Source organism: Lutra lutra, chromosome 9, assembly GCF_902655055.1.
Source record: "Lutra lutra chromosome 9, mLutLut1.2, whole genome shotgun sequence".
Classification (NCBI taxonomy): domain Eukaryota; kingdom Metazoa; phylum Chordata; class Mammalia; order Carnivora; family Mustelidae; genus Lutra; species Lutra lutra.
In genome coordinates this window covers 83,050,724-83,062,137 of record NC_062286.1, presented here as the reverse complement: position 1 = coordinate 83,062,137, position 11,414 = coordinate 83,050,724, and positions in this window count along the sequence as shown.

The window sequence follows — 11,414 nt, the reverse complement described above, 5'->3', positions numbered from 1 at the left end:
CTTTATGCAGAGAAGCCTAGATGATGTCTATCTTGTTCTACTCTCCTGTGTTAGGTTGCCTCTATGTAAAAGATCCTGTCACTTGACAAGTGGAAATACTTGATATTATATTAAGGGACTCTTGAACTTGCTCTACAAGTAATTATCTTTATTTTTCTACATTTGCTGAATTCCAGCCACATCGATGCTGTCCTAAATACAGATAGTACTGAGCTTTGGGGCTAGCAAGCTTGAGAAACTAAGAAGCCTGGCAAATGTGAGAAATGAGGGGAATGCTCTTAGTTAACATGGGGTCTGAAAAAGGGCACTTTGGGCAATTACATGTCTGGTTACACATTCTTGACAACTATTTAGAACTCTGAATAACTGCGCAAAGACAAAGCCCAGTTTGTTGGTTTGAACAAAGGCGAAGAAGAGCCTCAACCCCAAATGTGAGCCTGTGCTCCATTTTGGAATGTCAAAACCAGAAAGCCAGGGATGATCATATGTGATGTATACTTAAATTCACTAAAAACAAAGAAAAGCAAAACCTAGAGAGTAGTCCCGGGTTTCCTATAATTTCAGATGTTTTTAATGTTACACACACACAACGATATAAACTTTACCAAATACCTCTCTTTAACAGTATAAACTGGGGCAGGAATAGGAAGCATGAGACAATTTGTAAAAGAAATAAGTTGTAGCTGCAGCTCTTCAGGGACTTGGCTACTATGTGGGTTTAGGTGACTCTGTGGATCTAAAATAACCTTGGTTGGGGTGCCTGGGTGGCTCAGTTGGTTAAAGCCTCTGCCTTCCACCCAGGTCATGATCCCGGGGTCCTGGGATCGAGCACCTCATCGGGCTCTCTGCTCAGTGGGGAGCCTGCTTCCCTTCCTCTCTGCCTGCCTCTTTGTCTGTCAAATAAATAAAATCTTAAAATAAAATAAAATAACCATGATGGACACCCAGGAGAATTTAGAGAATAGCATGTTGAACCCTGAAACTGACTCTAATGGGGGGAGATGAGTGATAAAGTGTGGCTAACAGGGAGGCTTTAATATTTTGTTTTAATTTGCATATTAAAACATGTTTAACATTAAAAATACTTTTTTCATGGTGTTTCTACATAGATGGCTCTAGAAAGAGCATGCAGAGATAGCAATATTATAGCAAATCTGTCATCCTGACTTTTCTAATTGTAAACTGTGACAGGATTGTGCAACTTTCTTTCTTTTTTTTTTTTTAAGATTTTATTTATTTATTTGTCAGAGTGAGCACAGGCAGACAGAGTGGCAGGCAGAGGCAGAGGGAGAAGCAGGCTCCCGCTGAGTGGGACTTGATCCCAGGACGCTGGGATCATGACCTGAGCTGAAGGCAGCAGCTTAACCAACTGAGCCACCCAGGTGTCCCGTGCAACTTTCTTTCATTTCGTATCATGGACACTATAGTGGTATATTCACTCATTCTAAACTTAATCATAGTAAGTTTAAATAGTTTAAATAGCTCTAAATAGTTGTCAAGAATGTGTAACCAGACATGTATCATTACATGTATTATTTGGTTGGCTGGTAATGGCTAGCATTCCATAATTTGATCTGGCTGTTCAGTTGTGTACAAATGTAAAAATTCATCACAGTGGGGTGTCTGGATGGCTCAGTCATTAAGCAGCTGCCTTCAGTTCAGGTCATGATCCTGGGGTCCTGGGATTAAGCCCTGCATCAGGCTCCAGGCTCAGCAGGAAGCCTACTTCTCCTTCTCCCACTTACCCTGCTGTGTTCCTTCTCTCACTGTATCTCTCTCTGTCAAATAAATAAGTAAAATCTTAAAAAAAAAATCATCATAGTATACACTTTAAGATTAGGGTGTGTTATAACTCTATTTAAAACAAACACTGCAATGTTTGACAGGAATCAAAATGGCGAAGTAGAAAGAACCTCAAATTAGGAAGGATAGATCAGAGTACTCTAGTCCAAGCTTACCAAACCAAAGCAATTAAATGAAAAATCAAGGGAGTTGTTAAAAACCCCAAAATGGCAGGAAAGACATGGAATCTGGACAAGACATTAAGGTCCTTGCCACCCAATATCAGGGGGATCCAATTTTGGGGGACCATTGTGAGAAATATCCTGTTTCATGTGCATACCCCAGTGACTTGATGCTGTGCTACTGACTGGCCACTTCAGTGTGGATTAATCCTGCCAGCCACAGGTGTGCACAATGGAGTTATTTCCTTCTGGGAGACTTCCTTAGAAGAGAGATCACAAAGCAGGGAGGAGGGCTTTCAGAAGTTCTTGTTGCTTTTATACCATTTCAGTAGAAAAGTCAGAAGACATTGAAATAAAAATGAGATCCCTCCCTTGCACACTCATCCATCATACCCTCCATTTTTCCAGAGGTGCCCATTTATAACTACCCAAACAGCTACCCCCCAACAATTATCCAGGGGACCTGAATGACTTTTGTTCAAAATGGTAATAATAAACATTATTACTATCTTTACTATAAAGGACTGAGAAAAAAAAATAAATGACTGTCAACAGTTCACATTACACACTTGAACAGAGCTGCTGAAGGATCCCATTTGTAGAAGGCAGGGCTATATACCATAGACTGCATAGCTTATAAACCACAGAAACTTATTTCTCACAGTTCTGGAGTCTGGAAGTCAGATCAGGGCACCAGCATGGTCAGGTTCTGATGAGGACCTCATCTTGGTTGCAGAGAGCTGATTTCTCATGGTATTCTCAAGGCAGAAAGCACAAAGAGCAGAAGCAAACTCTCTCATGTTTTTTTGTAAAAGGCACTAATCCTATTCATGAGGGCTTCACTCTCCTGACTTAATTGCCTTCCAAAGGTCCCACCTTCTAATAACATCACATTGGGCATTAGGATTTTAACATGTGAATGTTAGAGGGGAGTTTCAGCCAATACCAACCCCTTAGGGTGAGCACTGCTAGCATTGCTTTCTTTTGTTCATCATTTTCAAAATATACATGTTACTGGTAGGGAAACTATATTAAATTCCTCACATTTTAATGCAAACTAATGCCTTAGATGATTTCCTATATAGGAGAAAATAGACTACTTAACAACTCTGAATATTCAAATTAGGTGATAGGTGGGTTGAGGGAGAAGAGCAAGTAAAAACATCAAACTAAAAGGGAGAGTATACCAAGAAATTCAGAAAGTAGTTAACTGGTTTGACCAGGCATCATAGTTTCCAGTCACTGTGGACTATGAGACTGATGATAAAGGTCCCTCACTTAAGCCTATTGGAAGTGGCTGTGAGGAAGCAATTTACACACAAGTGTATCCTCTTTCACTTTTCTTACTTACTTTAAGAGACTAAAATATGTATTTTTCAAATGAAGTGCTGAATCACATTGATTAACTGAAGAACTTAAGATATGATTTATCCCTTCCTCCGTTAAAGAAATAACTTTAACAGAACACTAGCAACACACACACACACATACACACACACACAAACCACAAGAAAGAAATTTTCATACTCCAGAAATTGTAGGAATTCCTAGAAGACAAAGGGTGAATAGGACTGCATTGGTGGCAAAACAAGAAAAGGAAAATCCTGTTTAAAATTCAGGGCAGCAAGAGCAATTTTAAAATTTCTCAACAGTCAGCATAAAAGATTACAAAGAACAGGCCTGGACTTTCAAATAATTGTGAGGGCCGTAAGTTAAATAACTATATTTGGGGCAGTCTTTTCCCTTCCCCTTCTTTCACTGTGTATATCCAATGGCAACAACAGCATATGTCCGAAGGTTAATAGAACTGCTTTCAAAAGAGAAATATTGATTATGTTGGGGTTAAAGAAGGATACAGGTGGACTCTGAAGGGCCCCAGACCTTCATATGAACATTGGAAGGTGGAAAGAGCTGACTCCACGTTTGCTTCCAAAGTGCAAGAACGTTTCCGCTGAGTGGGAAATTTGGCATGGGAGAACCACAGACTAGGTAATGGGGCTAGGGCTCCAGGGAACAGATGAACTCATAGAAGGAGGGTGAGAGGTCCAGAAGACAAACTTTTCATGCCAATCTAATTCCAAATGCTGATCCTTCTTCACAATCAGAAGGAGGCAAACTATTCTAATCAAAACATTCAATGACAGGAGTGCCTGGGTGGCTCAGTCAGTTAAGCATCTGCCTTCAGCTCAGGTCATGATCTCAGGGTCCTGGGATCAAGCCCTGAGTCCAGCTCCCTCTTCAGCAGGGAGTCTGCTTCCCTCTCTCCCTCTGCCTCCTCCCCCCTGCTCATGCTCTGTCTCTCTATCTCTCTCTCTCAAATAAATAAATAAAATCTTTTTTTTTTTTAAAAAAAGAGCAAAATACTCAATGACACATGAAGGAAGAATCTTAAATATGAATGCAAATAGCCAAGATTAACCTAGTTATTTGTGGAAAAACAACACTGAGAAAGGTATTAAAATCACATTGGGGAAAAAAAAAAGCCCTGAGTAAATAGCCTTAACATAGAAAAGGAGAAAAATACTTTATAAATATATCCTCAGAGAAATTTTAAAGATTTTCATGTCCTTAAGTCAAGATGATAAGAGTACATTTGTACATATCAATTATCCCAATAGTAAATGTAATTTTATTATAGAGCGAAGACTCCAATTAGGTTAAAGAAAAAATATCATTTACTTGTAATATAGTACTTAACAGCACAGTCTCTGGATCCTGACTTTAACACCTAGTAATAATTTATGAAAGGAAAACTTAAATAATTGGGCTAAGTAGAAGAATGAGTTCAGCTGAAAGTATAAGGTCAACCAAGAAATTTTCCTTCAATATAGTTCTAAAGGATAAAGTAATGATAATTATCAATCATGAGACGGAAAGCACAAGACATGGAAGAGAATTGCACATTTTTCCTATAGGAGTTCTAAAGGTAACACAGACAAAAGAAAGGAAGAAATATTCAAATAAATTACTGAAGAAAGTTTCCCAGAATTAATGGAAAAATATGAATTTATAGATTTAAGAGTCCACTTTGTATTGAGCCAGGAAGAAAGCAAAAATAATCTAGAAAGTCATCTTAAAATTATAAAGCTTCAAGAATAAAGAGAAACGCCTAAAATTTCTAGAAATTAAAGCAGGCTACCTAAAAAGGAATGAAACTCAGGTTGGCATTAGAAACAATTAGAAACAATGCCAACCTGAGTTGGGAGGAGTGGGGAAAGTGAGACAAAAACTAAAAAACTAAAAACTAATTTCAAGATTCTGAATGAAAATTACTTCAAATTTTAAATTTTATACCCAGCCAAACTAATGTTCAAGTGGGAAGTCAAAATAAAGACATTTTTAGGAATTCAAAGATTAAGAAAGTTTATGTTCCAAAGACCTCTTAGTGGGGCACCTGAGTGGCTCAGAGGGTTAAGCCTCTGCCTTCAGCTCAGGTCATGATCTCAGGGTCCTGGGATCGAGCCCCGCATCGGGCTCTCTGCTTGGCAGGGAGCCTGCTTCCCCCTCTCTCTCTGCCTGCTGCTCTGCCTACTTGTGATCTCTCTCTTTCTGTCAAATAAATAAATAAATAAAATCTTTTTTTTTAAAAAGACCTTTTAGAAAGAATACTGAAGAATGTAGTTCAGCAAAAGAAAAGTTTTATGTTTTTCCCATTGTAGGACCTGGAATGAAGGAGCAGCCTTATCTGAGACATATCTGTGTTCATGACAGAGGGAAAAGGAGAAGAAGGAGAGAGAGACCACCTATATTCAATTGACTGAAACAAAGGACATGTATCAGAAATGAAAAACAGAGTGAATTTTTGCAAATAATATAATTATTATCTTTGTAATGATATAATTATTTTTGCAATAATACAATATTAATTTTGTAATACTATCATTATTATTTCTGTTTTAATTTACCACAGATAGTAAGACTATATTTCATCCATATTAGTTATCCCAATGAATGTGATGGGTTGAAATTTCCCTATTAAAGGACAAAGACACTAATGGATTAAAGAAAAGTAGATGCCGTTACTAGTACTACAGTTATTAGTACAGTAGTATAGACTCTGGATTTCCATCTCAGGTACACTATTTATTAGGTATATGTGACGTGAGCATAAGAATAATGTGTACTACCTACTTCATAGTGTCGTTATGAGTATTAAATGAGATAATGCATGTGTGGTCTTTGTACCTCAATCCATGTATAATATATGTAAAATATCTAACAAATAGCGTACTCAAAAAATGTTAGCTCTTATTATTATTATAAGAGACACCTGAAACAAAATAGTTGGAAAATACAGGAATAGTCTAAGAAAGGGCAAGTACATACTAGTGAAAATAAATAGCTATTTATTGGATTGAAGATGCTGCCACTCCCACCCAAAAACCCACTGAAGATATAGTAAAGGAAAATTTTTTTAAATATATAGACATAGCTACTTAAGGATAAAGACATGAAACAGCATCTTGGGAAAAGGAAAACAGTTAGGCATCTAATTGGTAAATGATTTTTTTTAAAGGCTCGTACCTGTTTGTCAGTGGGGGAGAAACCCAGAAGTAAGCAACTGCGAAAGAAGTAAGCAACCTCAGAAAGATTCAAGAGTTGGAGGCACTGGTCTGAGTACGGAGGGTGGGTGTATATGAGGCTAAAAATCGGATTATTGATTGAAGTTTGTCTGTGATGTAGTTAGATCTCCAACTATCCTTCCCACCTCCGCAAAAGGCTAGAGAGAGAATGAACTAGAGTAAGCCTGGACTCAGTAAGCTTAAGGGAAATGCTACTATAAAGTATAAGCCCCTGGTCTCCTTCTTCCTTCTGTCTCCAAGAATGATGATAGTCTGCACTATTACTACAGGCATTAGAGACAATCTGTCAGGAATCTGACTAGCCTAAGAGAAAGACCTTTAAATATCAATGGTGGGGTCCTCCAACTATACTGCCCAGCCAGATCTCCTTATAGTATACCCACTAGGACACAAGCCACACCCATTCATAGAGAGCTTCCAATAAGCTGTTAAGCAACTCAGTCCTGACTATGAAAGATCATGTAAGGATTGCCAGATATTCAAAGAAAGCTTCCACATACAAGCAGAGAACAAAACAAAAATCAACAAAAGCAAAACATGAAATTTAGGGGAGAAACAATGTATAAGTACAAGAAACTTCAGAAGCAAAATAAAGCTGTGTTTCCAGACAAGTAAAAAAAGGTAATTGTATCTATGAAAAAAGAGAGCAATAGACTAAGAGCAAAGGAACATTCAAAAGTTGTCTTGAAAGTTAAAAATAATAGCATATATGAAAAAACTCAATGAAAGGATAGGAAAATAGAGCAAGTCTCCCAGGAAGTAGAAGGACTGGTAAGTGTGAGTAAGAAAGAGGATGAAAATGGACTAGAAATGATAGGGGATCAATGCATCAGTTTAGCAGTCTCATTATCCTGAGGAATTGGAGCTTCCAAGAGAAAGTGAAGGAGAAGAAATTATCAAGTTATCAACTCAAAAGAGATCTCCCTGAAATAAATGACACAAGTTTCTAAATGGAAAGCACTAACAAACCCCCAGCATAGTAGATGAAAAGAGAACCATGCCAAGACAACTCTTTGTGAAATTTTAGAACACTAAGGACAAAAGAAAGATCTTAAAGATTCCAGGAAACAAAATAGGCCAAAAACAAAGGAATGGGAATCACACTGGCATCACATGTCTCGACAGCAAGCCTAGGCAAGTAGGCAGAGGCAGGCAGAGAGAGAGGAGGAAGCAGGCTCCTGGCCAAGCAGAGAGCCTGATGAGGGGTCGATCCCAGGACCCTGGGATCATGACCTGAGCCGAAGGCAGAGGCTTTAACCCACTGAGCCACCCAGGCGCCCCAGAATAAAGACATTTCTGACAAACTACCCTTATGTATCATGTCCTAAGAAGCTTGGATATGGTCCACCAAAACAAAGGAGTAAAAAACAAAGAAAAGGAAGCTAGGATTTCCTAGAGAATAAACACACAAGCGAATGATCAAGGGAATGCTCAGGATGAGGGCACAGAGAAATCCAAGGAGGACAATGATGCAGAGGTCTTGAGATTAACCAATGGCATGAAAGGGCAGAGAGAAGACTGTGATATGGATGGGAGATGTACACTCCTGGTGAAAAGTTGGGAATGAATTAGTGATATGTGCTTAGCCAAGCAAAGGGGAAAATTTATTAACTCCAAGGAAAATGGGAAGTTATACCTAAAAGAGCATATAATCATAATAACCATGTAACTTTCATAGCTATCATAATGAATATTGAATATTGATCTAAGCAAAAATTATAACTACATTGGGAAGATGTGGGGAATGGAAGTGGCAATGTGATGGAGTAATGTAAGGGAGCTAAATAATAATGTTCCACAACAGGAAACAGATAAAACCCAAACTGAAAAATCAAGAAATAGCAGTGAGGAAAGTTATTACTTAGAAGAAATTATCAGAAGAAATAATGAAAAGAGTAATAAGCGGTTGTCTCTAAGAAGAGAAAAATCAGTGTGGGAGAGGTGAGTCAAGGAGTTCATTTTATTATAAGTCTTGTAAAATTATCTTAAAAACCATATACTCATTTAAATTAAAAACCATAGCGATTAAAAAATAATTAAAAGTATGGCAATATTAGTACCAGACAAAATTGGATTTAAGGCTAAAGTATTAGAATGAGGAAAGGCATTTCATAATGGTAAAAGGTACTATCTTTCAAGAAAACAAATTGTCATAAATCTTTACCCTCTTAATAACACAACTTTAATATACATGCAAACACGCAAAAACATTGAAATTCAAAAATCTTAGGACATTTTAAAATACTTTTCTCAGAAATTGAAATATTAAACAGACAAGATTATTTCTGTATGCATGTGGGAGATTTGAATAATAGAATTAACTGTTGAATAACAGACACATATATTTACATATATATATGTATATATATTCATATGTATTCTTTTCTGTTGACCTCAGAACACCACTGTGAATCAGGCTACATAGAAAAATCTCAATACAGTTTAAAATGTTCAAGTCATATGTACAGGATTCATGCTCTGGCTGTAAGGTAGTAAAATTCGAAATAAGCAACTACAGGGGCACCTGGGTGGCTCAGTCGGTTGAGTGTCTGCCTTTAGCCTGGGTCATGGTCCTGCATCAGGTTCTGTGCCCAGTGGGGAGCCTGCTTCTCCGGGAGCCTGCTTCTCCCTATTCCTCACTGTTCCCCCTGCTTGTGCTCTCTCTGTGTCTCTCAAATAAATAAATAAAATCTTAAAAAAAAAAAAAAAAAGCAACAACAAAAGGGTGGCCAAAAAAAGTCAATTTGTTATAAATTGTTTAAAATATTTAATCCCGGGGTGTCTGGGTGGCTCAGTGGGTTAAGGCCTCTGCCTTTGGTGCATGTCATGATCCCAAGGTCCTGGGATCGAGCCCCACATCAGACTCTCTGCTTGGCGGGGAGCCTGCTTCCCTTCCTCTCTCTCTCTGCCTGCCTCTCTGCCTACTTGTGATCTCCATCAAATAAACAAATAAAAATCTTTAAAAAAAAATTAAAAAATAAAATATTTAATCCCTAGGATAAAAAATTAAATTTTCACTAAAATTTTAAGTTATTTTGAAATAAAGGACAGTGGAGGGACTACACAACAAAAACATAAGCTAAAAAGAACAATGAAATAATTATTAAAAAAGAAACTTATAAAGATAATAGGAAGAATTAATTGAAAAGGAAAAAACATATTTCATCAATAAAACCAAAAGCTATTTTTGGGGACAATGAGAGGAGGAAAAATAAATAAGCTTTCAGCAAGCTTGAACAATAGAAAAGGAAAGACATAAAATTAAGGAAAAGACAAAACTAAAAATCCATGCCAACAAATGAAATGATCTAGAGAAAAAGAAGATAATCTAGGAAAATATAAATTACCCCAAATGACCCTTTTTAAAATAAAAAGCACTTCATGTGGGTTAAAAAAAAAACTTTATTGTGATAAAATGTAGATAACATAAAATGTATCATTTTAACCATTGTACGTGTAAAATTCAGAGACATTAATGACATTCATACTGTTGTGCAACTCTCACCACTGTTTCCAAATCTTTCCATCACCCCAAAGAGAAACTCCATAACCACTGAGAAATAACACTCTATTCCCCTTCTCTCCTAGCCCCTCCCTGGTAACTTCTGATCTGCTTTTCTGTCTCTGAATTTGCTTACTCTAGGTAGTTCATAAAAGTATCAGGGATGTTTGGGTGGCTCAGTTGGTTGAGTGACCACCTCTTGATTTCAGCTGAGGTCATGATGTTAGGGTCCTGAGATAAAGCCCTGCTTCAAGCTAGCATCATGCTCCACTCTGAGGATGGAGTCTGCTAGAGATTCTTTCCCTCTACTTGTCCCCCAGCTTGAATGGGTGCTTTCTCATTCTCTCTCTCTCTCTCAAATAAATTAATGGAATCTTTAAACAAACAAACAAACAAAAAGGTAGACTCAGACACTATTTGTTTCTTTGTAACTGACTTATTTCATTTAGCATATTTTCAAGGTTCATCCATGTTATAGCATGTATCACAACCTTTTTTTTGAATGGGTGAGTATCTCATTGAATGTAAATACCACATTTTTAAAATTCATTTATCTGTTGATGAACACTAGGATTGTTTCCACATTTTGGCTATTATGAATGTTGCAATGAACATGGGAGCCGAAGTGACTTTTAAAGAGATACAAGACAGAATAAACTAGTAACTATAGAAGAAATTAAAGTTAGTGAAAGATCTGTCTTTAAAAAGCAATTTGTCTCAGTTACAGTCAAGTTCTCCCAGACTTTTAGGACATTTAAAGGTTTTAGAGGCTAGAAAAAGATAAAAAGCTGATCGAAACCTGACTGGACAAAACTCAAATAATGAATAATAAACAAACTATAAAGCAACATCATTTCAAAATATAGATGCAAAAATCCTGAGCCAGGAGCACACACACACAAAAATACTAACAAATGAAATTTACCAGTGTATTTAAAGGTTAATTCTAAAGTATTGGCTAAGAAGGGCTTATTCCAGAAATGTAAGACTAGTTCAATATTAAGAAATCTATTATTATAATTCAACATTTACAATTTGAAGAAAAAGCCGGTATAATTGTTTCAAATTTAAAACAATATTTGGTTTTAGTTTCAACATCACTTTTGAGCAAATTAAGGAAAGAAATTTCCTCAGTAAACATTATTCATAATGGTGAGTTAATAGTATTCCCTTTAAAAAGCCAGGAAGATACAGGTATACTAGTTGTTACCACTAGTATTCAACATCATGGTGGATATTCCAATAAATGAAGTCAGGAAAAGAAGGAAGGGATAAAGATACCGAGAACAAAAGAGGAAAAACTGTCGGTTTGTAGGTGGTATGTGAGTGTATCTAGAAAATCTCAGAAAATCAGCAGAAAAACTA